This window comes from Mobula birostris, chromosome 19 (genome assembly GCF_030028105.1).
Source record: "Mobula birostris isolate sMobBir1 chromosome 19, sMobBir1.hap1, whole genome shotgun sequence".
Taxonomy (NCBI): domain Eukaryota; kingdom Metazoa; phylum Chordata; class Chondrichthyes; order Myliobatiformes; family Myliobatidae; genus Mobula; species Mobula birostris.
In genome coordinates, this window is record NC_092388.1 from 55,521,866 (window position 1) to 55,548,507 (window position 26,642).

The 26,642-nt window shown below is 42.2% G+C and overlaps 1 protein-coding gene across 5 annotated transcripts in view; it reads left to right on the forward strand.

Moving 5' to 3' along the window:
- jarid2b (jumonji and AT-rich interaction domain containing 2b) overlaps window positions 1-26,642 on the forward strand; it is a 358,906-nt gene that overhangs the window by 96,965 nt on the left and 235,299 nt on the right. The window contains exon 1 of one of the 5 annotated variants that reach the window (XM_072283627.1): window positions 10,182-10,218. The exons of 3 other annotated variants lie outside the window; for them this stretch is intronic. The gene's annotated coding sequence lies outside the window, so the exon portion shown is untranslated. Of the gene's footprint in view, window positions 1-10,181; window positions 10,219-26,642 lie in introns of those variants that run through there. One more of the 5 variants, XM_072283625.1, reaches the window with a different exon arrangement.

Genomic DNA, 26,642 nt, shown 5'->3' on the forward strand with positions numbered 1-26,642 from the left:
AGCATGTCTGTTTTTCCTCTCTCAACCTTTAGCAAATGGTATTTCTTTCCAGTCCTGTGTGTGTGCTTTTTGGTGCCATTCATTATAACACTGCGGAGGTACGGTTACCATCGTGAGTGATTTTTTTTTTTGTGTGTGTTTTCCAACCTCTAGCCCGAAAATGGAACAAGATGAGCTTCAGATATGGATTTGCCATGTTTTGATGCTGTTCTATTTTGGGTGTGGCATGTTTACATTTTTGCACCAGCTCTGGATACTGTGTTGTGCTGGTGAAGTTTACCCTCATATCCACCATTGTCTTATCACTTAATTGACATGCTTTCGATAAATCTCTTCCAGGAATTACAAGCCAACGGACCAGTTTTATTGAATTTGCTTTGCTGAAGTCTGTTGATGGATATTTTGCTAATGTACAGATAAATTTGTTTGCAAGTAGACCATAAATGTCTCCACCAACTCCCATTCAGATCTTTTGGGAAATGATTTGTGTGGTGATTGAAACACAGAAAACCTATAGCACAATACAGGCCCTTCTTCCCATAAAGCTGTACCGAACGTGTCCTTACCTAGGGTTACCCATAGCCCTCTATTTTTCTAAGCTCCATATACCTCTCGAGGAGTCTCTTAAAAGACCCTATTGTTTCTGTCTCCATCACCGTTGCCGGCAGCCCATTCCATGCACTAATGTGAAATATTGTTCATTCTGTTTAGTGTCTTTTGTGAGACCTTGAATTGGGTTATATGTAAACATGAAGAAGCAATTCTTTGAAGCTCGGTTCCCAATGGACATTGAACAGGGAGTGGAGAGAGCAAAGTGAATGTGGTCTATGACAGGGGAGACACTGGGTGAACAGGTAGGATTTATTGCCAGGTATGAGCAGCTGATGGTTGCTCTTTGTAGCTGGTGTGTTTGGAAGTGATCTGGTTATCTGAAACAGAAAAGGAGTTGATTCACAAAGGCTGTAGCATGCTTCATACTCCTAATTCTACCTTTCTTATTCTGGTATGATCACTGTAATGGTTACTTATTTTAGACTGCACCATTCTGCTATTTTGCCCCTGTCATAGTTTCATTTATTTACTGGTTGCAATACAGCATGGAATATGCCCTTTTGACCCTTCGAGCCACACCACCCAGCAACCCCCGATTTTACCTTGAACCCTAACCCAGGACAGTTTCCAATGACCTACCTAGCAGTAGGCCTCTGGACTGTGGGAGGAAACCGGAGCACCCAGAGGAAACTCACGCAAGTCACAGGGAGCACATACAAACTGCTTATTGGCAGCGGTGAGAATTGTATTTATTGTTGAATTCCTTTTATTACCATGTATACTGTTTACTCTGAGTAAGGAATTTCATGCATCCTGGTGTATCAGACAATCTGATCTGAGATGAGTTTGTTGAAACAGTGTAAGAGGCTAAAGGAAGAGAAGGCAGAATTGGGTGTAGGATGGGGATTAAAGTGACATTCAGTTGAAAGTTTAGAGTCACCACTGCAGACTGAATTGGAACGGTTCTGTGCTACATCACCCAAATTGTTTTTGGTTTCTCCTGTGCAGACAGTGGCATGTTCTGGGCCTCAAGTGCAAGGGAATCAGTACTTGACCTGAAAGTACTCTTCAGGCCCCTGAATGGTACATGAGCTGAGGTAATGGGGCATATGTAAGTGCTGGGACAGTGCTTAGTGGAGATGGAAGAACAATCTAGTGAGTCATGGAGGGTACTGTTTCTTTGGAATGGAGAAAGGAGAGGGCTAGTTGTTGGCGACAGTAGAAAGCGTAGAGGATGTGGTAATTGGTGAGGTTGAAAGTGAAGACAAAGTAGAAAGTGATCCTTTGGCTAGAAAGAGAGAAAGCTAGAGCAGATGTGCAGGAAATAGAATGGTCAAGAGCCCTGTCAACTGTGGTGGAGAAGCCATGGGAGTGGATATCTTTTTCCACTACCACCATCCATCAGTGTTCCAGTAACAAGATGTTCCACACCAACTAGCTCAGAGTTGGAGCTTAATGAATTGGAAGGATGAAGGGGTGCCTGTGCATTTTGTATTCTACTTTAGTGCAATCTTTTAGAAGTAAGGTTCTGTGCTGTAGATCCTGGACCTGGGTGAACATGCTCCAGTATGTAGAGACGAGCGAAATGTTTAAAACAGAATATGTCTCAATTCTCTGCCAACTATGTTGTCAAAAGTATATTTTAGAGCTCCTTGCGTTCTTGCCACCAAAGCCATCATCCTTGATTTCCTGAGGAGTGTTGTTGCTGAGACCCTCTTTGCCTTTTCCAGGTGCTCTACATTGGAGATAGAGAGGGAAGGTTTTTATTTAAATGTATAGATTGTGAGAGAGCAAGCCCCAAGCTTGTGTGGTATTTTGCACTCTGAACATAAACCTATCCCTAGGGAGGACTGTTAGAGGTAGAGTGTGGATTGGAATTTATCTGACATAATACAATTGTTCAGTGCCAGCAGGGTAGAAAACAAAGAATCTTGGCCCACTGTTGTCGTGTTGTAATGCCTGAAAGCTGTGGGCAACATTTCAAATACAGTGGATTCCAGTTAATGGGGACAAACATTTTGGCCCAATTAAGTGGCCCCTGCCCCCCGCCCCCCCCAAATTTGGCAGGTTTCATGGAAACAGTCAAAAAAGGAAAACTACTGTTTAACTGAGTAACAAATTATATATTTAAATGAAATGCAGAACAAATTAGAACACTGCCAATGCTACTGCAGTACTGTAAAACTGTATTGGTTCCTAGTAGTTAAGAAAGGAGGAGTTCATTCAATGTTTTGGGTGTGAAGGGAAGGGCAGCACCTCTGCTGGCAGGGCTTGCTGTGTTTGTTCTGGGTGGGGCAGTTCACTCGCCTTTCGGGCCCCACTGGACACTCAGCTGTCGCATGTGACTCCAAGTAGCTGTTTGCCTGTGACAGTGCCCACACCCCGGTACACTGCTTCAACAAGCGGGCTAAACCAACTGAGGGTAGCTGGTGGACATGAAAGGGGACGTGCCTGCTCTAGCATGTGAAGTCGACTCCGGCGGATGAGATCACCAGTGTGATCAAATGGCCAAGAAGGCAAGTTCTGCAACACTTTGTGGAGAGCGTAGGGCCATGATAGGGCACTATGGTTATCCACCACAACCAAGGAAGACCCAATTATGTGACAGCTTCTTGTACCACTGGACCTGGACTTCCAAGATTGAGAAAACTGTCCCAGAGCAATGATTTTTCTGCTTTTAAAAACTCTTTCTCATAGGTTTCGCTGTCATCCTCTGATACTACAGAGTCAACACGCTGTTGTGTTCTCTTGACTGTAAATGAACAAAATTAGCCAGGCACCCAGTGCAGTTAATGGACTGCCTTCATACAATGCTTTTCACGATTGCATTCTATAAAACTTCACTTTCATTGTAACATTCATGATTCTTCATTGTTCCCAACTTGAAGTAGTGAAATCGATTTATTTTCATGCCCAGCCATTTCTGGGATCTCCAAGCCTCAATGCTTATAAAAGCAGTGACCAAAACAATTCTAAAATCATAAGTAAGGGAGCTTACTGTATCAAATGCTGCAACTAGATTTCTTCTATGAGGAAATTAGGAACTTTTGAGAAATTCAGGGCCTGATGAATTGTCTTGACCCAAAACGTTGACCATTCCTCTGCCACCACTGATGCTGCCTGACCTGTTGAGTTCCTCCAGAATTTCTTATTATTTTCTCAAAATCCCAGCATCTGCAATATTCTGTCTCCTAGCTTGTAGTTCACTTTTGGAAAACCATTGAAAAGTTATGCCTTTTATTATTGATCATGATGAGAGGAATGCATCTGTAGTTGTTTACCTCTCATTCTACTTCTGGCCTTGATGTCTTTCAATTCTTTTCTTTATGCCTCCTCACTGACATCTTAAGCACACTTGTGGAACCTCGTTTGTCACCATGTATTTCCAAATCTGTTTAGTCGTCACTTTTTGTTGTGCTCTGGGTATAGACAAACTTAAACAACCCTCTTGAATGCTTCTCTCTTGCATGGCCCATGGTTAAATGGTTAAACTTGTATGGTTGCATGGTTAAACTCTGGCTGTAGGGATCATGAAATAGATACCACAGCATGAAGAATGGCATGGGCTGAGGTTGGGACAAGCCCGCATTCTTCATCGTTCAAACAGAATCTAAACTGGTCATTCACCTGCTCCCAATGTTGTATTATATTGGGTAAGAGAGAGTTTTGAGGGTCCATCAGAGTGGTCAGCCCCTTAGAGATGCATTTGAATAATAGAATGAAGCAATTTCCTCATCCTAGTTCAGTGAGCCATTGAGTGTGGTTATTGCAGGAAGTTGCATGAAAAAGGTCCGGGTGAGGCTGACTGGTATCTACAGCCCATTCATAGTTAGGCAAGTTTGCAGATTGTATACACATATACAGTACAATACCTTGCTCAAACTATTCTCACTATGAGGATAAAGCTACCCCTGTTTGCTTCCTCTTCCCAAACAGAACTTGATTTTGAAGGTAGTTCGAAGTTGGAGACTTTGAAGCCTCTTTATTAGTAACTACACACAGCATTTTGTGGTCTGTCTTGCGTAGTAGGGCACATTAAGTAAACTTTTGAATTTACTGATGATTCTATAGCAAATATGGTGAACCCTGTTGTACATGATATTGTCAAGTTAGTGCCTTTTATACTGTAGACATAGTACATCCACCTGTGAAGGCCTGGAAATGCCACTTTTTAAAAATCTAATAAAGATTTACCAAATCTAATTGTGAGTTGCCTGGTACCCTTTTAATCCTTGATTTGAACCACAAAGGCAATCTGATTCTCTGTCAGAATTGGACAGGCCTGACTTCCATGTCTAAACACCTTTCTGGTCAGCATTCGTTGAAATTCATACAGCATAACAATGTAATTGCTCAAATAAGTGAAAACAATTATTCAAAATATTTCTCACTGAAATGTATGTGTATATGTTTATATAATATAGATTCATAGTTTAATTTTATTGTCAAAGTATGCATGTACAATACAAATCTGGTATTTGCCTTCTCCAGATAGATGTATATGTAAAATGTATATGCAGATATATAATACTTCATTAATTGGTATCATGCAGTGTAGATGACAGGAATCTTAATAGACTAACTTTGTTGTAATGTTTAATGGTTTTCCCTCTGTTGATAGAGTAGAAAGCTCACTTGCATTATTTCCTGCGGAGCTGTACCTCTGCTGCTGCTGCTTGTCATCTGAGCCCTTCGATTATGTTACATCCTGTTAACGGCACGCAATACAGGTGGTGAGGCTCTTTTGTCAGATATTCTTTCAAAGGAACAGTGATGGTTGATGCCGAGGGGGTGGGTTGGAATAGTGGAAGAGAATTTTAAAGGGCCATGTAGGAATCCTATTAATAACAAAAAAAAAGATAGCAAATAGCAAGATTTAATTTTCCTTTTACCTTGGAGCGTAGGGGACGAGCAAAAATAAAAGAGGGAATGAAATTCTCATATTTCACAACAAAATAGCAAAGAGGGCTACGTTTCTCTTGCGTGCTCTCTCTCTTTCTCTGTCTCTCTCTTCTCTCTCCTGCTTTGCCAGGCCTGTGGTTTTGGAGCAGTGCCAAACTACAGGAGTGCAGCTGTAAGTTCTGCCTGACCCAGTTTCTCCGGCACCACATGGTACAGGGAAGGACATGATAATTCCCTTCTGTTTTTTTATGAACTTGTGCCACCATGAAAATCCAATTTATTTATTTTTAAAATTATTATTGTTTCTCTGTTTGGGCGGGGGGGGGGGTTGCATTGTCATCATCTACAAGTACCAGTGGAACCCCATTTATTAAACAACAACCAAAATATGTTTTGGAGTTAACTGCTTTGTCAGTTGGCAAAATTTGAATTGTCTCTTTTAAAACCTGCTTTCCTGTGATATTGTTTCCATGTATTTTTATGGTTGGTTTGGATTTATCCACAAGCAGCATTGATTCAGAGGCGTTTATTATTAACCCATGATGCAGTTGAATCTTCCTGAAAGTGCTCCATCTGACACATGTTTGGGTTGTCGGTACTGTGACCGTCATGTGATTAAAATGCTTTTCAGGCGAATATGAAAGAATTACTTCTGTGTACATTCCCTTCTGTGATACTCCAAAAAATAAATTTTAAAAATTGCTTTACGCAAGGGCTGGGTTGTTTGCCAGTAGCCTTTGCTGGGAAACAGTTTCTGAATAGATAACATTTAGCGGTGCTGTGGTCTGGCTGATAGAGCTGCTGTCTCACTGTCCTAGCATCCCAGGTGCAATTCTGACCTCCAGAGCTTTCTGGGTGGAGTCTGCACGTCCTCCCTTCGACGTCAGCGTCCACCATCCCAAGGGGGTGTGGATCTGTAAATTAATTAGCCTCGTGTGTGGGTTAGTGATAAAATCTGGGGAATTGATAGGAATGTAAATCAATTTTTTATTGTCACGTGTACCAGGGTTCAGTGGAAGAACTTGTCTTGCAGGCTGTTCATACAGATCAGTTGTTTAGAACTACATTGTAGTAGTACAATAACAATACAAAAGAAAGTGTTCCATTTACAGAGGAAAAGCAGTGCAGCTAGTCAGAGTCATAACAGGGTACGTTGTGTGATCAAGAGGCCATCTTGACATAGAGGGATCCATTCAGTAGTGTAAAAGTAGCAGGATAGAAGCTGTCCTTAAGCCGGGTGCTGCATGTTTTTAGGCCTTTATGCTTCAGAGGAAGAGGGAGAAGACTAGAGAATGTCCAGGGCGGGTGGGATCTTTGACTATCTGGGTACCTTACCAAGGCAGCCCGAAGTATAAACAGAATCAAGGAGAGGATGCTGTTTCCGGCATTTGCCATACCAAGCCATTATGCACCTAGATGGGACACACAAAAATTGGTGAGGGGCAAAAGGGACTTGCTAAAAAGTTCCTGAGAAAGGAGGGATGATCTTGGCTGAGGCCACTACAAATTAATAATGATGTTCATTCTGAGGAACTCAAACCTCAGAATGCAGCATCCTGGATGTACAAACTGTAAAAAGAAGCGTGTATCCTGGCCCTCTTCCTGAAGTCTATAACCAGATCTTTTGTTTTGTTGATGTTGAGGGAAAGGTTGTTGTCATTGCACCATGTAACTAGGCTCTTCATCTCATTCCTGTACTCTGACTTATTGTTAATTAAGACAGGGGTTCCAAATCTATTTTGTGCCATGGACCCCTACCATTATCCAAGGGGTACATGGACCCCAGGTTGGAAGCCCTTGATTTAAGCAGAGGCCTGTTACACTGGTATCATTTGCACACAGGGTTGATATAAATGGGGAAAATTTATATTCAGCATGTAATTGATGGGATGGAGAACCTGTAGCTGGATGATCACCAAGTGGCACTCACATCTACTGTGATAAAGAGCTTTTGAGAGGTTGGTCATGGCTAGAATCAACTCCTACCGAAGCAAGGACCTGGACCCACTAAAATGTGCTTATTTCCACAATGGGTCTACAGCAGATGCAATCTCACTGGCTTTCCACTCAGCCCTGGATCACCTGGACAATAGCAATACCTTTATCAGGCTGCTGTTTATTGAGTACAGTTCAGTGTTCAACACAATCATACCCCCAGTTCCAATCAGTAAGGTCCAAAACCTGGGCCTCTGTACCTCCCTCTGCAACTTTATCCTTGACTTTCTCACTGGGAGGCTACAGGTGGTGCTGTGTGAAATAACATCTCCTCACTGATGTAGCTCAAATGAATATGTAGCCCACTGCTCTGCTCTCTACAATCGTGACTATGTGGCTAGGTACAGCTCAAATGCCATCTATAAATTTGTCAATGACGTAAGTATTGTTGGAAGAATTTCAGTTGGTGATGAGGTAGGTCAGCTGTAGGGCCTGTTTCTGTGTTGTATTACCCTGTAACTCTTAAAACAATTGAATGGAATGTCATTAGATGGTTGGATAGATGGAAAGCTTCCAGCGTTTTCTGCTTTAATCTTCATGGGCTTTATCCCCACAAGACATCGGGACAGTGGCATTTGGCAGTGTTACTTGAGTCCTGCTAGATTTGCACACCACAACTGCTTACCCTCCCCACACCAACTTCAATGCCTTTAGAAGAGGTGTACCTCACACCAGCCGAAGGTGATGATAGTGGAGATGGAGCATAGAGCTGGCTGGTATGTCCTAGCAGAAAGCCCCATCCTCTTGTGTGTCATTTCCACTTCTCATCTGTTGTAGAACTGTCACTGCTGTTTATCCAGCATAGTTTACCTCTGGATTTAGGCAAAGTTGACTCTACTCTGGCTTCTACTCTGTGTATTTGAACAGCTGACTGAGGAGAACATTGCTGTCTTCTGCATGCCAGTAGACTTCAAGAATGTTGTTTCTGAAACTAATTTGGGAGCTGAGAGCCCAGCCATTAAATCTATGTGGGACTCGCTTTGCTGATTAAGAGTTTTTGTGCTCTGCAGCTGGAATAAAGAAACTTTTCTTAAATAACGAGTAACTGACTTTCAACATTATTTTCTGTTAATGTGGCATCATATTGAGCAATTGATTGAACTTTGTTTGGACTTCACAGACAGTTCTGACTGCCGGGATATCATGATCAATGTAAATTGAGTTGCTCAGGTTTTTTAAAAAAAGTTGAAGGTTTGGTCAAAAGTTACTGCAAAGTTCAAAGTAAATTTATTATCAAAGTACATTATATGCCATCATATCCAACCCTGTTAACATATTCCTGGCAAAGGTACACCAGCCACTTAACTAGGTTCAGGAGTGGACCCTGGTGTGGCCTTCTGTTGTAGCACATCTCCAAGGTTTGACAAATTGTATGTTGAGAGATGTTCTTTTGCACACCACTGTTGTAATGCATGTTTATTTGAGTTACTCTCGCCTTCCTGTCAGCGTGAACCAATCTGGCTATTCTCTCTCATTAACAAAGCATTTACACCCACAGAACTGCATGCCTTTCATTGGATGATGTTTGGCTTGAGAGGTGTATAAATTGATGAGGGGAATAAATCAAGTGAATCCATACAGTTTTTTAGAGTAGAGAAGACAAGAACTAGAGGATGTGGATTTAAGGTGCGAGGGGAGAGGTTTTAATAGAACCTGAGGGGCAACACTTTCACTCAGAGGGTGGTCTGCCAGAGAAAGTGGCTGAGGGAGGTACATTACCTGCTGATGATGTCCATCTGTCTCGAAGGGCAATGGGTATGTGCTCACTGGAGTGAATTCTCCAGGGCAGGAGGTATGGAAATCCAGCATGAACCAGTTGGGTCAGAATGCCTGTTTACATTCTGTCCTGTCCCCACAGTATATTCTGAACATATTCTGTACTATTTCTTTCCACCGCCCCCCCCCCCATGGTGTACTTTGAGCGTCTTCTATCCTGTCCCCACTATATATTCTGTACTGACCCCCCTCCCCACAGTGTACTCTGAACATATTCTGTCCTGTCCCCACAATTCATTCTGAACATATTCTGTACTGTCCCCCACTCCCCCCCCCCCACCACGGTGTACTCTGTATTCTGTTTTTACAGACTGTCTTCAATGGCAATTATTGACATGCTTGTTTCAGTCCCAGTGGCTGCAATGACGCAACAGTGGGGCTACCAGAAACTTGATCCATGAGATAAAAGGGAAAGGAATAAAAGATTTAGCAAAGCAACTTGTAAATGCTCCCACCAAATCCTTGGGCTAGTTCAAAGTGCCTTGCAGCTGAAGGATGTCTCAAGTGCCAGCAGTATAAATTGGATGAAGAAGCTCTCGATGTGTGCAGTGAGTTCTTGTGAACAGCAAATCAGTGACCTTGAAATTACAGATGTTCCTTGATTTACGAAAGGGCTGTGTTCCCGGAGAACACTTCATTAAATGAAATTTCATAAATTGTAACGCCTGGGCAAAGTGCCTAATGGTTACTTTGGTACAGTGTGTTCCTGTGAATGGATTGGTAGCATTGTAAGTTACAATTGGGAGGGGGCGGGAGGGAAATAGATATGTTAATTGAAAACACCCATCTCAAGTGTCCATGGTATTCTAGTGAAAGTTTGAAGATCCAAGTATCTGTAAATGAATAATTTGCTTTAGTGTTAGTTGTACTGTTAACGATGGTAGAATGCTGCCTTCCCCAACTGAATGGAACCTATTTGGCCTGTTTAATTCAGTTGAATGGACAGGTGGATTAATCCCTGAAGCACTCTTCTTCATTCTTGCAGCAAGTAAGGTGGGAAAAGTACATGACATTGTTCATCAGATTTTTCAAATGTTGCTTTTTTTAAAAATGTTATTTACAGAAGTACTGAAATGCCTTGTACTAGAGGACATGAAGTTAAGGAAAGGGAGGAAGTTAGAGCATGCATTTAAAATTCAAATGAGATGTGCAGGGCAAATATGTTTGTGAGTGGTGTGCTGGCAGGGACAGCCATGATGGAGGCATTTCAGGTACACATTGAATATGCAGAGAATGTTGAGATGTTGGACCATGTGCATGCAGAAGGGATTGGGTGTCATTAGCAATGTTTTATGAGTCGAGGAGCCTGTATCTTTGTTCTGTCATATTTTCTGTTAGTGTGATTTGTGTGTCTATGTCTGTGATGAGAGAGAGGGAGAGAGACAGACAGACTCAAAGCCACTGTTTGTTTTCAGCATGGTGATCACCTGTTCAACAGTGCACTGCACCAGAGCTGATCCAACACAAGCAGTGTAGTTGCTGGGGTCAAGTAAGTCAGCATGGACCCCAAATCATAAATGTGATTTATGGGTATTTAAAACTCCAGATAATTGCGTAATGCCCACAAGTGGGCAGACTTTCAAAAATGGAAAATCAATCGATGGGAAACAAATGAAAGGAGCCTGGCCTGGTGGACGCAGACTCATTGAACATGACCAGAGCTGCTTATTGATATGTGCACTCAATTATGTCTTGAAATTCAGTACAAGCAGGATAAGGCTACCATATTCTAATTTCATAAAAATTGCCTGTTATGCCCTATTCTCTGGAGCAGCTGTCGGGATCCTTTGTTGCCATTCCTTAAGCCGAGTTCATTTTGTATTGGTTAGCAGGCAAGAAGGATGTCATGGAACGATGCATTGATCTCGGAAAAGTGAGACTTGCATTCTGTCCTTGTTCTGCTATGCCATTGTTTTTCCTTCAGAAGCCACACTTTCAAATTTGCTCTTTGTACCCTGACACCCCAGCAAGTCCTTTTATATATTTAAAAAAAAAAGAAAGACCTGAAGTATAGATTATCCTCCGTGCTGATTTCCGCACCCCCCCCACCAACTCCAGCCGCCTTTAATTCCCCTTGTGGTTACTTTTAAACTTGTAGCCTCTGTCCCCTGTGTTTTGAAAGAAATGAATTTGGTCATTGACTGTGTGTAAAATGAAGCAACTGGGAACCTTTCCAGGTTCATGGTTTACACTTTTTGTGGAGTCATTATAAAAGCAGAGCCAACATAACTCTAACAAAATGGGGTGTTTTCCTTTGGAAAGCCATCTGGCAGTCTCCTGTTTAAACTGCACTGATGTGCATCTCCTTTGTTGTACATACTGTAGGTGCTTTTGTTTGCCGAAACACTGCAGCTAATCCTGGTTATCCAATACTGACGGCATGTAATAGCACTTTCCTCCTTCCTAAGGAAGTATACATGAGATGGAAAGCTGTTCAAGTTTCATTGTGATGAAATGGATCGACCGTTATTTGAGCGATAAGTGCAAAGTTTTGATAATAACTTTATAATGGAGCTTTAATAACATTCTAGGTTTCAGATGTAAGAAGATTTGGTGTTCAATTAGGTTGAGCATAAAGAAGGTATTACAGAATGCCTGGCATCATTCGTCACAGAAAATGAGTCCTGACTGACAACTCTTTTAAGTAAAGCATTTGACCCATGGAAAGGATGACAGCTTCCTATAGTGGCATTGCTTTAAAGGCCACCTGCTCTCAAAATTACTCTTACTTCCTTTACTTAAGTGTGCCGCTAATCCTTCTGATCGCATTGGATGTTCCTTTCCTTAACCTTTTGAGACCGAGCCTCCAATGCTGCACGGATTTGCTTGTTGAATAGGCCTAGCAATTTGAAGTCACAAATTTTTCTGCCATTGTTGAGTTACACACTAAAAATCCTGAACAGTTAATTTTTGCAATTATTTGGGTAAAAAGAGCAGTTGTGAAAGGACAAAGGAGTGGGGTTTTGTTGAGTCTAGAAGGAAAGAATGTGGGAGGCGTATGGAAGATAACTTTGCAAAAGCCCACTGTTAGTTTGACTGCTCAGCAGGTGCACAGTTGTTGAGGTTACCCTTTAGCTCTAGTACTGGATTTCTGGATGTTAAGAATTCTGCATTACTATATAATGCATTGAATATTTATAATGCTGTAAATGCAGAGTAGGTTACCATACATAATGGCAACCAGAAACTGGATAAAGGCCTTCATCCCCTGACAACAAACGGGTTCTGTTTTTACAGAAGTCATTATGTACAGAAGTTTAAAAAAATACACAAAATTCAATCATTATGGTAACTAACCATACTTCCACAGTGAATGGCATCAAAAGCTGATAAGACTGATGAGATAGAACAATTACTAGAGTGAGGAAGGGGAAGAAACTAATTCTGCTTTTTGTAGGAATGAATGAACATGTGTATGTATGTTTAATACTTTTGAATTTAATGCTATTATGGGAGCTCATTCATATGCAAAGGTTGTCCACAAACTGCATTTCTTAACCTGGGGATGAACTGTACTGGGTTATTTTAAAAACCAAAGATGAAATTCATTGGGGCGGGGGGTTGATTAGTTTTGCTTGGGTGTTTTATAAAATTTCGTCAATTCATGTGTACAAGTTTATTAACTCAGAAGGGAGATAAATTACCTCAGTTTTACTACTTATTTAAGGAATATTTTCTAATCTGGCTCAGGAGCAAGAACAAGCCACACTGAGGTCTAAGCGTCACCTCATGGTAAAGCATTAACTATGTAATTATAAGAACCTTAACCAACTCTGCAGCCTTTACCGCCCCATGTGTTCATGCTCTCTTCTCCCTGCCTTAAACCTCTTGACAAGCAAACTTTGCACAATGGAGAAAGAACATAGATAGTACTTTTTTCAGGGCTGTAGCAGCAGTCTGTTCAGGGTTTGCATGTTTTCTTGTGACCTGGAGTAAAATCTTCACCTCAGTGATGTAGAGAATACCTACCACTGGTGACTGTCAGACTGAATGTTAAAGCAGGTTAGTTTACTTGTTTGTAAAATTTTAAGTGAGCAGAGGAATTCTGCCAATTTCTATTATACCTTTTTTATTGCTGTCATTCAGTGTCAGCTTTAGAAATGTGGCTTGTTTGCAAGTTTCACTGGGTGATTTAAGAGACATTGCTATGGGTGGAAGTCACATGGAGATGAATGGCAGGTTTCTTTCCCAATGGGCAGTTTGGATGAACCAAGTGTCTTCTCCCCTCCCCCCAGCAACATTCATCATAACAAAAAGGTACTTTCAGAAATACAATGGTGGGATTTGAACTTGCGTCACTGGGTTGGTAGTCTGGGCCTCTGCGCCATCATTTTACCCTAGCCACATCTCTCATTTGTTGTTTGCCAAAACCTTATCAAGCACCCTTTGCTGATTTGCCTTCTGAGTCTTAAAAGTGACATTCTGGAATTTAGTGAGAGGTGCCAAATAGCATATTCTGTAACGTGTGGCTGTAACCCAATAATATATAGTAAGTATTTAAACAACTTAAGATGAAAGTTTTAATTTATTTTCAACCTCGCTTCCTATTTGTGTTAAACTCTGAACAATTTTTGTGGTTGGGGTCTGTTCTGATTGCCACTTTCTGAAAAAGGCTGGAAATGCTGACCCATAGTGAAGCAAGTTACTTCGCTTCAGCGTGTTCACTGGAGACAAAAGCTGCTTTTGTATCAAGCTCCAACTTGCCGTACTTCTGGAGCACAGCCCTCCTGCAGAATGTCCAGAAAAATGGTAGGTGGGGGTGGTGGAGGAAGTCCTTTGCCTTGCCTGGTTTCCGTTATCCATGGCCGCTATTGACTTCAGTGATCCTCCCCAATGCTTGCACATTTACTAAATACCTCCTTCCTTCTCACAAACAAGAGAAAAATCTGCAGATGCTGGAAATCCAAGCAACAAACACAAAATGCTGGAGGAATTCATCAGGCCAGTCAGCATCGATGGAAAAGAGTAAACAATCGAGACCCTTTGGCGGGGTTTAGTCCTGCGTGTTGCCTCCTTCCTTGCAGTTGTTTTGCATTTTAATTAGCTTGCCCACAGTGATCAATCAAGTATGTGAAATTGCTGTCGTGAGAGGTGCCATATGAATGTTTTCCCCTTTCCTCCTTCCCCCTCAATCCTTCCTCCACTGTGGTCTTTCTATTTTCTCCATTCTTCCCCTTCTCAAGTAGCAGAATGAATGGATAAGATTCTGCTTTGAACCCTCCATCTTGCCTTGATCTTCTGAAAGCTACAGAAATCAGTGGTTGGGGATGAGGGTGCTATTTTAGTTCCTTTTCGTTAAGTCAGTTGCTCAGAGGAACTGTAGGTTCCACCAGTGAACTCTGTGAATCTTCCTTCTGTGGTTGAACAATCCAGGGCTGGAAGGGAGGAAACTGCATGATCAACCAGTTTCAATTGACCGCTGACCACTCTCTGGAGTTGGGGCTGATGATTACCAGTGTTAAATGTTGATGAACCCTGTGAGAACTTCAGCCAGCTGTAGTCAGCAATGCTGATCTTTGAAGTTTTTGGCTTGTGCTCGGATTGCAGTTAGTTTCTGGACCGAAAGGTTTGTATGAATACTGCTACACATGTATTTACTACTTTCATTGTAGTAAATTCTGCCCTTGTCAGATGCCAAATATAGAGTGGCAGACAATTCTTTCTTCTACAATTAAGCAGTAATAATTATGGTGATTTGGGAGAGAGTTTTCAGGAAGTTGATAGGACAGATTTTTGGAGAGAGTCCAAAATGACCTGTATGATGCTTTTTAATTATGACTAATACACTGTAAGTTTAGGCTTGACCATATCAATCTGCTGAGAACTGGAGTGTAATTACTGTGGGGCCAGAATGGTTTAAGCAGATATGATAGTGCTGAACTGATTAACTACAGCTTTTTCCCTACCACAGATCAGCCTTGGAGGGCTGCAACTTGCTGCATGTCTAGAATGAGGAAACTCATGATTTTTTTTTTTTGTTAATTTGCATTTGTTTAGCAAGCTATTAACTCTTTCTGAATTTTAAGGAATTACTTTTGGCAGTGTATTCATTTAGCAAAGTGATCTATAGCAATGCACACGAGGCCCATGAGGTGCCAAACCAACTGGCCTGCTGATCCATTACTTTGTGTTGTATTGGTCAAAGGAAAGGAATGTTCCTTTGGGTAAGGATGGTGCTTGTATTCCAGTGGAATTATGCGGAATCTGATTGGAGCTATTACTATGGATGTTGCTGGTTCAGATCTTATGGGAATTTTACTCCATGTGTGGCGCCTAATCTAGTTGACATACCCAATGGCATCCATATTTATTTTTTTTGCGAACATTGGTTGCATTGAAGGAATATGGCAGTGGATTATGAGCAAGTAATTCCCAGTTTGTACCTTAATTCTTTCTGTGACTACCTGTTCTCTGTTTTGGAAGGCATTGAGGGGATTGTCATTGTCCTGCAGCATGAAAAAAGGTCATTCAGGCCACTGAAACTATGCTGACTTTCTAGCACCAATTTACGGTAAACCTGTACTATCCCATTTTACTCCCTTGACATTTCCATCAACTTCCGCAGACTCTGTCACCCACCTATACTCTTGGAGTAATTCATAGTGGAGGAAACCCTTGAGGATCAAGTCTGGAACCGTGAGGTAACAGCTCTCACAGCTGTACTGCTGTGCTAGCCTGCTGATGAGCTTTCCTCCTCTTTATCCCCACCCTGTTTTGTCTTGGGTTTTCATTTCATCTCCCTCCCTCTTCCAATGTGATTCTGGCAGGTTGGAGTTGTGTATAATTAGGCAATGTATCACCCAACTGCACTGATTATGGAATCCTTGAATTTATGCACTTCTGTTAACAAATTAAAATAATTTGTTCATTTTGCAATCTGATCTCAGTTATGCAACATCATTGGCAACAATATTTTTTTTAAAGAGGTTTTTTTACTCTCTAAACTCTACCGTGCAGTAGGGCAGTCAGTAATTAATATTTTCTCAATTTTGTGCTATCATTGTAATTCTTCATTAAAGTTTTACATGTTACCTTATTGTGCTTGGTATTCACTACTCTCTGCTCTTAGTAATTAATACAATTCAATGTTCCAATGGTGTCATGGGATAGGAAGGAGAAACAGGTGACTGCATAATGCATTCTTTGCGTTGAACAATTCGTTTGTGATGTACACAGATACTGGAATGGTTCTTCACCCTATTGTCTCTCTCTTTTACACTAAAATGATCCCAATTGGACCATGCTGAGAGTGCAGTTGGGCCAAGTTATAACTAGTAGATTTTTTTTTCCAAGTGCACATTGTCAGAAATTCAGGATCTCAGTATTGCTGGCTACTAACTTAGCTCTACAAGAAACACACACAAAATGCTATAGGAACTCAGCAAGCCAGGCAGCATCTATGGAAAGGAGTACAGTTGATGTTTCGGGCCGAGTGCTGGCCAGGGTTTACAGATATGAAAATTGGGCTTCCTGTTGGACTAAATACTGGAAAGGGTACGGAAGAGTCTTACAAGAATGTTGCCAAGACTCAAGGGACTGAGTTATAAGGAGAGGTTAACCAAGTTAGGACTTTATATACTGGAACACAATAAAATGAGTGATCTTGTAGTGGTGTATAAAATCATGAAGGGTATAGATAGGGTGAATGCATTCAGTTTAATTCCCATGATAGGGGAATCAAGAACTGGAGGGTATAGGTTTAAGGTAAGAAGGGAGAGAATTAATGAGAATCCAAGGAGCAACTTGTTCATCAAGTGTGTGGTTGATGTATGGAATAAGTTATCAGTGGAAGTGGATGAGGCAGGTGTATTAAATACACAAACAGTACTTCGACAGATACATCACATGTGGGTCAAATACAGACAAATGGGACTAGCTGAAGAAGACAACTTGGTTAGCTGGATAAGTTGGGCCGATGAGCCTATTTCAGTACTCAGTTTCTGATACCTATGATTTTACGACTAAAGCTTCTTTAGAAACACACCTTTTTGAATTAATAGTGAAACCCTAGAGGCAAGTAAGGATTACAGCAGTAAAGAAGAGGATTACACTGGACAACAAATTTTTTCCAAAAGTGTTGCTTCCTTAGAATTTTTTTTAGTTTAGTTAGACCACTTAAACACAAATATAATTTCAACTATTTGTATCATGTAGGAATTTGGAGAAACAAGAAATTAATTTTCATTGCATATATGCATTTAATTGCGTAATTGTACTGGCGTTTTGCAATTCTTCAAATAAGCTAAAAATATTTTGATTTTCTTCGTTGTGTACTCTGTGTCTGAGGCTTCTCACTTAAATGTCCACAATTATCAGCCAGCATGAATGGATTCCAGTTGCCCTGATACTGCCATCATGTAATGATGGATTTTAAAAATATTTAGCTAGCTTGACCTTGGCTAAGTAACGCTGCTGGAAGCATTGAGCAGGTTGGACGGTGTCTTTTGGAAGATCAATTACTGTTTGAGGTTGATAACTTTGTGATTCTGATACCAGGTCATTCCCAAATGGTACTTTCAAATGATCCTCTTTCTGTTGACGTTAGTTGTAGATCTTTTGACTCACATGTTGGCTTTCCACAAGGGTTGAAGTTTACATTGCTTTGTTGGATTGTCTTGGTATTCCAATCAAGCTATGAGCCTTAAATCCCAATATATAAAAAAATTAAAGGTAAATAGTTATAAAAGGTGCAACATGGTTGACCTGTGCATACAATGATAAAGTCACTGATATTTTTTGAGTTCAAAAATAAACTACTGGAGGAACTCATTTGGCCATGCAGCACCTGAGGAGGTAAAGGATTGGATCGAGACTCTTCATCAGCCGAGGTCTCACCCTTGATGCTGTTTGACCCGCTGAGATCCAGCATTTAATATTTTTATTTTTGTTCCAGATTCCAGTATCTGCAGTGTTTTGGTTTTCTCTTGGAGAGTTGCCTGGTAGGTGTGTTCTATTAATTTAGCAAGTGCCTTTAGAGAAATCAAGTTTGTGTCTTCTATCTAGGCTTGTAGTGGTGTATACTTCTCAATTTGGTGTATACACCGTATATCTCAAGTTGTACCATTGCACTTATCAGCTTTTACTGACTTGCTTTATATGGCGAAGCTAGTATAAAAGGAGAGTTTCGCGGGCGTTGGGACATTCCAGAGGTTCAATCAGCATTGGGAGCAGAGCACTGTGAATTACGGGCCAACGGCGTCGCCATTGTAGGGAGTAGACCAGCGGTGAGAATAGGAGCGTCAGGCTTTGACTTGACTTCAATGGAGGAGAGGCTGAGGCCAAAGAAACAGGTTAGAGGATTTGGTCTTGGTTGCCCAGTGTACAGTGCAGGCAGGATGTCGGATAAGGTGGTGGATTGCTCTTCCTGTAGGATGTGGGAATTCATAGAACCTGATAGTCTCCCTGATGATTACACCTGTGGGAAGTGCAACCAGCTCCAGCTTATGAAAGACTGTATTAAGGAGTTGGACTTGGATGAATTTAGGAACATCTGGGAGGCAGAGCATTTGATAATTAGGACTTTTGAGCAGCTGGTTACATCCAGAGTGCAGAACTCTGAGTAGATGAGTGAATACCGAGAGAGGCAAAGGGAGAAAGAAGTCAGTGCAGGGTCCCCATGTGGCCATTTCCGGTCAGAAACAGGTATACCCCTTTGGATACTAGAGGATGACCTATCTGGGTTAAGGCAGCAGCAGAATAGCACTGTGGTTGGCTCTGAACCTCAGAAGTGTAGGGTGAAGTCGGGCAGAGCAATAGTCATAGAGGACAGCTAAGAGCTTCTGCAGCTGCAAAGGAGACTCCAAGGTGGTAAATGCGGGCTCACTCTGAAGTTTTAAGAATAAATTGGATAGATCCATGGATGGGAGAGGTCTGGAGGGTTATGGACTGGGTGCAGGTCAATGGGACTAGCAGAGTAAAGTTTTGACACAGACTAGAAGGGCTGAATGGCCTGTTTTGTGTGCTGTAGTGTTCTATAGTGTGTTATCTCCCAGGTGCTAGGGTTCGGGGTGTCTCTGAGCGGTTGCAGAATATTCTTGAAGGGGAGGGTGAACAGCTGGAGGTCGTGGTACATGTTGGTACCAATGACATAGGCAGGAGAGGAGTAGACATTCTGTGCAGTAAGTTTAGGGAGTTAGGAAGGGGGCTAAAGAGCAGGACCTCTAAGGTGGTAATCTCTGGATTACTCCCAGTGCCACAAGCTAGTAAACGTGGTCAGAAAAGGAAGATAGTACAGATGATTGAGTGACTGAGGAGATGGTGCAAGGGGTAGGATTTCAAGTTCTTGGATCATTGGAACCTATTTCTGGCGAAGGGGTGTCCTGCTACAAGTGGGATGGGATTCTCATTCTGACCTGAACTGGAGGAGAACCAATTTCCTGGGAGGGAGGTTTGCTAATGCATTTGGGGAGGGTTTAAACTAGATTTTGGGAGTGGGGACCGAAGTGAAGAGGCAAGGATGAGGCGGTTGGCGCACAAGTAGTAACGACTTGTAGGGAGTTTGAGGAAGGATAGGCAGATGATAGAGCAAAGATGCACTCAACCAGATGATTTGAGATGTGTCTATGTTAATTGAAGGAGTATCATGAGAAAGGTGGATGAATTTGGAGCTTGGAACTATGATGTTGTGGCCATTACAGAGATTTGGACGACTCAGGGGCAGGAATGGCTGCTGAGTGTGCTGGGCTTTAGATGTTCCAAAAAGGACACAGGGAGGCAAGAGGTGGGGGGGGGGTGGGTGGCACTGCTAATGAGGAATAGTATCACTGCTGCAGAAAAGGAGGAAGTCAGGAGGGATTGTCTACTGAGTCATAGTCATTGTGGGTGGAAGTCAGAACAGGAAGGGGCAATAACTAGGTGTTTTTTTTATAATGGATTCCCCCCCCCCCCCCCCGCCAATAGTAACAGAGTCATCGAGGAGCAGATAGGCGGATTCTGGAACAGTGCAATAATTATTAATAGAGTTGTTGGGATGGGTGATTTTAACTTTCCTAATATTGACTGGCATCCCCTTAGAGCAAGAGGTTTAGATGGAATGGAATTTGTGAACACAAAATCTGCAGATGCTGGGGTCAAAGCAACACTCACAACACGCTGGAGGAACTCAGCAGGTCGGGCAGCATCCATGGAAAAGATCGGTCGATGTTTTGGGCCGGAACCCTTCGTCAGGAATTTGTAAGGTGTGTTCAGGAAGGTTTCCTGACATAATATCTAGATAAGCCAACTAGAGGAGATGATGTACTTGATCTGGTATTGGGAAATGAACCTGGTCAGGTGTCAGATCCCTCAGCGGGAGAGCATTTTGGAGGTAGTGATCACAACTCTATCTCCTTTACCGTAGTGTTGGAGAGAGATAAGAGCAGACAATGTGGGAAAACATTTAATTGGGGTAGGGAGAAATATGATGCTATCAGGCAGAAACTTAGGAGCAGATGTTCTCAGGGAAATGCATGACAGAAACGTGGCAAATGTGTTCTGCGTAGATATGTTGCATTGAAGCAGGGAAAGGAGGGTAGGGTAAAAGAACCATGGTGTACAAATAATGTAGAAAATCTAGTTAAGAAAAGAATAATTTGCAAAAGGTTCAAGAAACTAGATACTGTTAGAACTATAGAAAATTACAAGGGTGTCAGGGAGGAGCTCAAGAATGAAATTAGGAGAGCTAGAAGAGGCCATGAGAAGGACTTGGTAAGCAGGATTAAGGAAAATCCCAAGGCATTCTACAAGTATGTGAAGAGCAAGAGGATAAGACGTGAGAGAATAGAACCAATCAAGTGTGACAGTAGAAAAGTGTGTATGGAACCGGAAGAGGTAGCAGAGGTACTTAATGAATACTTTGCTTCGGTACTCATCAGTGAAAAGGACCTTGGCAATTGTAGGGATGGCTTACAACAGACTGAAACGCTTGAGTGTATAGACATTAAGAAAGAGAATGTGCTGGAACTTTCAAAAGTTATTAAGCTAGTTAGATAAGTCACCAGGACCGAATGAGATCAGAATCAGGTTTATTATCACTGGCATGTGTCACGAAATTTGTTAACTTATGCAATACATAATATAGAAGGAAAAGAAGAAAAAATAATAAGTAAATCAATTACAGTATATGTATATTAAATAGATTAAAAATCATGCAAAAAGCAGAAATAATATATATTTAAAAAGGGAGGTAATGTTCATGGGTTAAATGTCCATTTAGGAATTGGATGACAAAGGTGAAGAAACTATTCCTGAATCACTGAGTATGTTCCATCAGGCTTCTGTACCTCCCACCTGATGGTAACAGTGAGAAAAGGGCATGCCCTGGGTGCTGGACGTCCTTAATAATGGATGCTGCCTTTCTGAGACACCGCTCCTTGAAATGTCCTGGGTACTTTGTAGGCTAGTACCCAAGATGGAATCGGCTAAATTTACAACCCTCTGCAGCTTCTTTCGGTCCTGTGCAGTGCCCCCCCCACCCCCCACCCCATACCAGAGACAGTGATGCGGCTTGTCAGAATGCTCTCCATGGTACCTCTATAGAAGTTTTTGAGTGTATTTGTTACACCAAATCTCTTCAAACTCTTAATGAAGTACAGACGCTGTCTTGCCTTCTTTATAACTGCATCAATATGTTGGGACCAGGTTAGATTGTCAAAGATCTTTATACTCAGGAGCTTGAAACTGCTCACACTCTCCTCTTCTGATCCCTGTGAGGATTGGTATGTAATCCTTCGTCTTGCCCATCCTGAAGTCTACAATTACCTCTTCTGTCTTACTGATGTCTATAACCAGGTTGTTGCTGTGACACCACTCCACTAGTTAGCATTTTTCACTCCTGTATGCCCCAAGCTACTGTGGGAAGTGAGGGAGGAGATTGCTGAGTCTCTGGCGATGATCTTTGCGTCATCAATAGGGATAGGAGAAGTACCAGAGGATTGGAAGGTTACAAACATTGATTCCTTGTTCAAAACAGGGGGTAGAGATAATCCAGGAAATTATAGACCAGCGAGTCTTACTTCAGTGATGGGCAAGTTGTTGGAGAAGATCCGGAGAGGAAGGATTAATGAGCATTTGGAGAGACCTAATCTGATTAAGGATGGCCAGCATGGCTTTATCAAGGGCAGGTCATGCCTTACAAACCTGATTGAATTCTTTGAAGATGTAACAAAACACATTGATGAAGGTAGAGTAATGGATGTTGATAAGATTTCCCATGCGAGGCTGATTCAGAAAGTAATGAGGCATGGAAGCCAAGGAGACCTTGCTTTGTGGATCCAGAATTGGCTTGATCACAGAAGGCAAAGGATGGTTGTGGATGGTTTGTGTGGAGGACACTAGTAGTGTTCTGCAGGGATCTGTTGTGGGACCCCTTCTCTTTGTGATTTTTAAAAAATAAGTGACCTGGATGAGGAAGTAGAAGGGTGGGTTAGTAAGTTTGATGACAGAAAAGTTGGGAGTGTTATGGATAGTCTGGAGCGTTGTCAGAGGTTACAGTGGGATATTGATAGGATGCAGAACTGGGCTGAGAAGTGGCAGATGGAGGACAACCCGGTTAAATGTGAAGAGGTTCATTTCGGTAGGTTAAACTTGAAGACCTAATATAATATTAATGGTAAGACTCTTGGCAGTGTGGAGGATCAATGAGATCTTGGGGTCTATGTCCTTAGGACACTCAAAGCTGTTGCGCAGGTTGACTGTGTTGGCCTTCATTAGCTGTGGGATTGAGTTCAAGAGCCATGAGGTACTGTTACAGCTATATAAGACCTTGATTAAACCTCACTTGGAGTACTGTGTTCAGTTCTGGTCGCCTCATTACAGGAAGGATGTGGGTACCATAGAGAGAGTACAGGGTAGATTTACAAGGATGTTGCTTGGATTGGAGAGCATGCCTAATGAAAATAGGTTGATTGAACTTGGCCTTTTCTCCTTGGAACAACAGAGGATGAGAGATGACCTGATAGAGGTGTATAAGATGATGTGAGGCATTGATCATGTGGATAGTCAGAGGCTTTTTCCCAGGACTGAACTGGCTAACACAAGGGGGCATAGTTTTAAGGAGCTTGGAAGTATGTACAAAGGGGGATGTCAGAGGCAAGTTTTTCATACATAGTGGTGGGTACGTGGAATGCACTGCAAACGAGGGTGGTAGAGGTGGATAGATACAGTCAGGTCTTTATGATTATGAAGATACATAGTCCTGTTTTATTGTCATTTAGTAATGCATTAAGAAATGATACTTTATTTCCTCCGGTGTGATATCACAAAACACAAGACAAACCAAGAATGAAAAAAAACTGACAAAACCACATAATTATAACATATAGTTACAAACAGTGTAACAATACCATAACTTGATGAAGAAGTCCGTGAGTACAGTAAAGTTCGAAGTTTCTCAAATGTCCCACATCTCACGCAGACAGGAGAAGGAAGAAAAAAATCTCTCTGCCATGCCGACCACAATCCGACTCTGAGTCACCGAAAACTTCAAGCTCTGATCAGCTCTCCGACACCGAGTACTGAGCGCCATCTCTGTCCGAACGATTCGACCTCCTTCTCGGTCACCAAAAGCAGGCAAGGCCTACCCTCCTTTTGAGGCCTACCTGCTGAAAGATTCCCAACCACACAGTAATGACAGCAGCGAATGGGCGTTTCAGAAATTTCTCCAGATGTTCCTCTGTGCTTTCACATCCATTCTCCATCAAATCAGAATTGTCCACGGCCCCTATTTAACAGATACGATATCATTTTTCACCGGAGAGCTGTGCGCACACAGGCGTGCTGCCATCTTCTCCCGCCAGAGAGGAGACTCTTAGACAGGTACATGGAGCTTAGAAAAAATTAGGGGGCTGTGCGGTGGGGAAATTCTAGACAGCTTATAGAGTAGGTTACATGGTCGGCACAACACTGTGGACAGGACGGCCTGTAATGCAGTGTAGATTTCTATGTTTCTGTGTATTGGGAACAAAGATGGTTTCAATTCAGCCTAAGTCAATGGGGAAGAATATGATTTTCTGTCTATCTGTTTCTGGGGGTGGAAGTCATTTGAACCACAAGGGTGAGTAACACTGAGATGAGGAGAAATTTCTTCACTCCAAATGACGTTAGAAAGATGCAAGTAGATTTCCTAATGACTGCAGAGGTCATTTTAGCCTAGTGAGACACGGAACAATGCCATTTCCCACTGATTTTTCCTAAAAAGCTATTCTCCACATGTTCCCATCAGCTCCACCCTTTGCCCCCAACAACCATTGATTCTGCTGCTTACATATAGCAGATGGCAAACTTGCAGTGGTCAATCAGCCTGCTTTGGGATCTGCGAGTTCAGGCTGATTTATACTTGTGCGTGCTAGCTTACGCTGTAGCCTACACAAGTGGGCTACGCCATTGTGAGCATTTATACTTGTGCGTTGTGTCTGTGTCGCTCTGCAATTCACCGCCAAAATGCTAGTTGGCGGTAGGGTTTCTATGCCACTGTGTTGGATTTCTTCCTGTTGAAACTCAACATGAAGAAACTCAAACTTCAAACAATGGCGACTGAAACTGAAGGAGGGTGAATTTTCTGTGCTTGTCTGGCCATTGAGAGACATGGACGAGAAAATGCATTTCAAATATTTTCAGGTGTTGGCAGGTAGATTTGAGGATTTGGTTCATCGTCTTCAACCATTTATTTCGCATCAGTGTACACACAGTATACTCAGAGACTGGCAATCTCCATTCAAGTTTTAACTTCAGGTGGAAGTCAACAGGCTGTAGCAGCTAGCTACAAACTAGCGTCAAGCACAGGGTCCTCCATAACTTTGGAGGTCTGTAAAGCCTTATGGAAAGCATTGCAGCCGGAGTTCCTTCCCTACCCTTCAGTCGCCCAATAGGAAGCTAATGCAGCGTAGGAGGAAAAGCGATGCTGCCAAGCTGACCAATCACAGTTGTTAAGGTCTGAGTCACTGCAACGCGTAGTCACATTTTGGGAGAGGTGCACATTAGGCTACGGCATAGGGTTCGGCGTAGAGTACAGCGTAGGGTATGCCGCTACGGCATACATTTGATGCAGAAGTATAAGTCAGCCTTTAGCTGGAAACAGCCAGAGCAAACATACGTGGTCACTAGGGTACTGTGCAACTCCATGCAGACAGCGCCCAAAATCAGGATTGAACCCAGATTGCTAGAGTTGAGACCCTGGCGCTCTATTAGCTGAGTCACTGTGTGTGTGTGTGTGTGTGTGTGTGTGTGTGTGTGTGTGTTTTTTTTGCATGTCTTTAAGGAATATGGAAAGACCATGGGAATAATGCATCAATCAGTCATACTGTACGGTAAAACTGGCCCACTTTGTCTGCATGCCCATACTTTACCCCTTGAACCAAACTGATTTCTTGGAACAGAGTTGAGGGGTGTGTGTGTGTATAATATATATAATAATTCCTTGTTTGCATCTGGTAGGAATAATTAATCGTCCAGGAACCCAAAATGTTACATTCTTGGCAGACCCTCTGTGCAGCTCGTCATGTTTAGAGTAAAAATGTGTGTTGGAAATACTGAGCAAGTGAAGAAAACTTCCTTATATGCTCAGACTCGTGAAGTCTTCCTCTTTGCTTTTCTTTAAATCCTCGTTCTCTTTGAAAAATGTTGGCTGTTTTCACGTTTAGCCTGACTGTTTCAGAATACTGATGGGAAAGTTCAAACACCACCCTCCTCACTTCCCTCCCTGCCCCAGTATCTAAAGGTGCAAGGTACTCAACAGAGTTGGAAGGGTTCTTGGGGAAAATTGACTTTAAATAAAGTTCTTTTCTGTCAGAAATATACTGAAGCAGCAGGAACCAATTCACATGCTAATATTCTTGCTTCTCCTGGTCTTTCCTGCCGTTGAGGGCCAAGCTTGTGTGTTACGTGATGGAGCAGCCTAGCTGCCTGAAAAGAGCTTGGTGTGAGTGATACATTAGTATAGCTGTAACTTGAGCCTAGTAACTAGTAACTTCTGTTCAGGGCTGCATGTCTGATCTCTGGGGAATAGGTGACTTTTCTGCTGTGTCTTTTACAGTGGCAGTTCCTGTTAATCCGACCAAATTTTCCATGTGAGTGGCATCCGAGCAGATTCTTGATCTCCAGAAGCTGCCTTGATCACGGGCATTGTGCCTTTTGCTATGATTGTTCTTTGTTTTCATATTGAAAATGACCAGGGTGATTGCACGAAGCAATAGGAGAATCCTCTACTGCTATCTGATTTTCAGTCACTGCTGCTATTGTCCCCACCACCACCTCCAGAGAACTTTACCTGAAGAGATCTCGTTCTGCCTGGCATCATTTGAAAGCAGCAGGGACAAACTTTGCTTCCGGGGGTGGGGGCTTACCCAGCCCTCTCTCCACCCACCTAAAATGGAACTGATAATGGTCAGAAGATTCAGCCTAACTTAGAAACTTTCTACATTAACTCTTTGCAATGCTGGCAC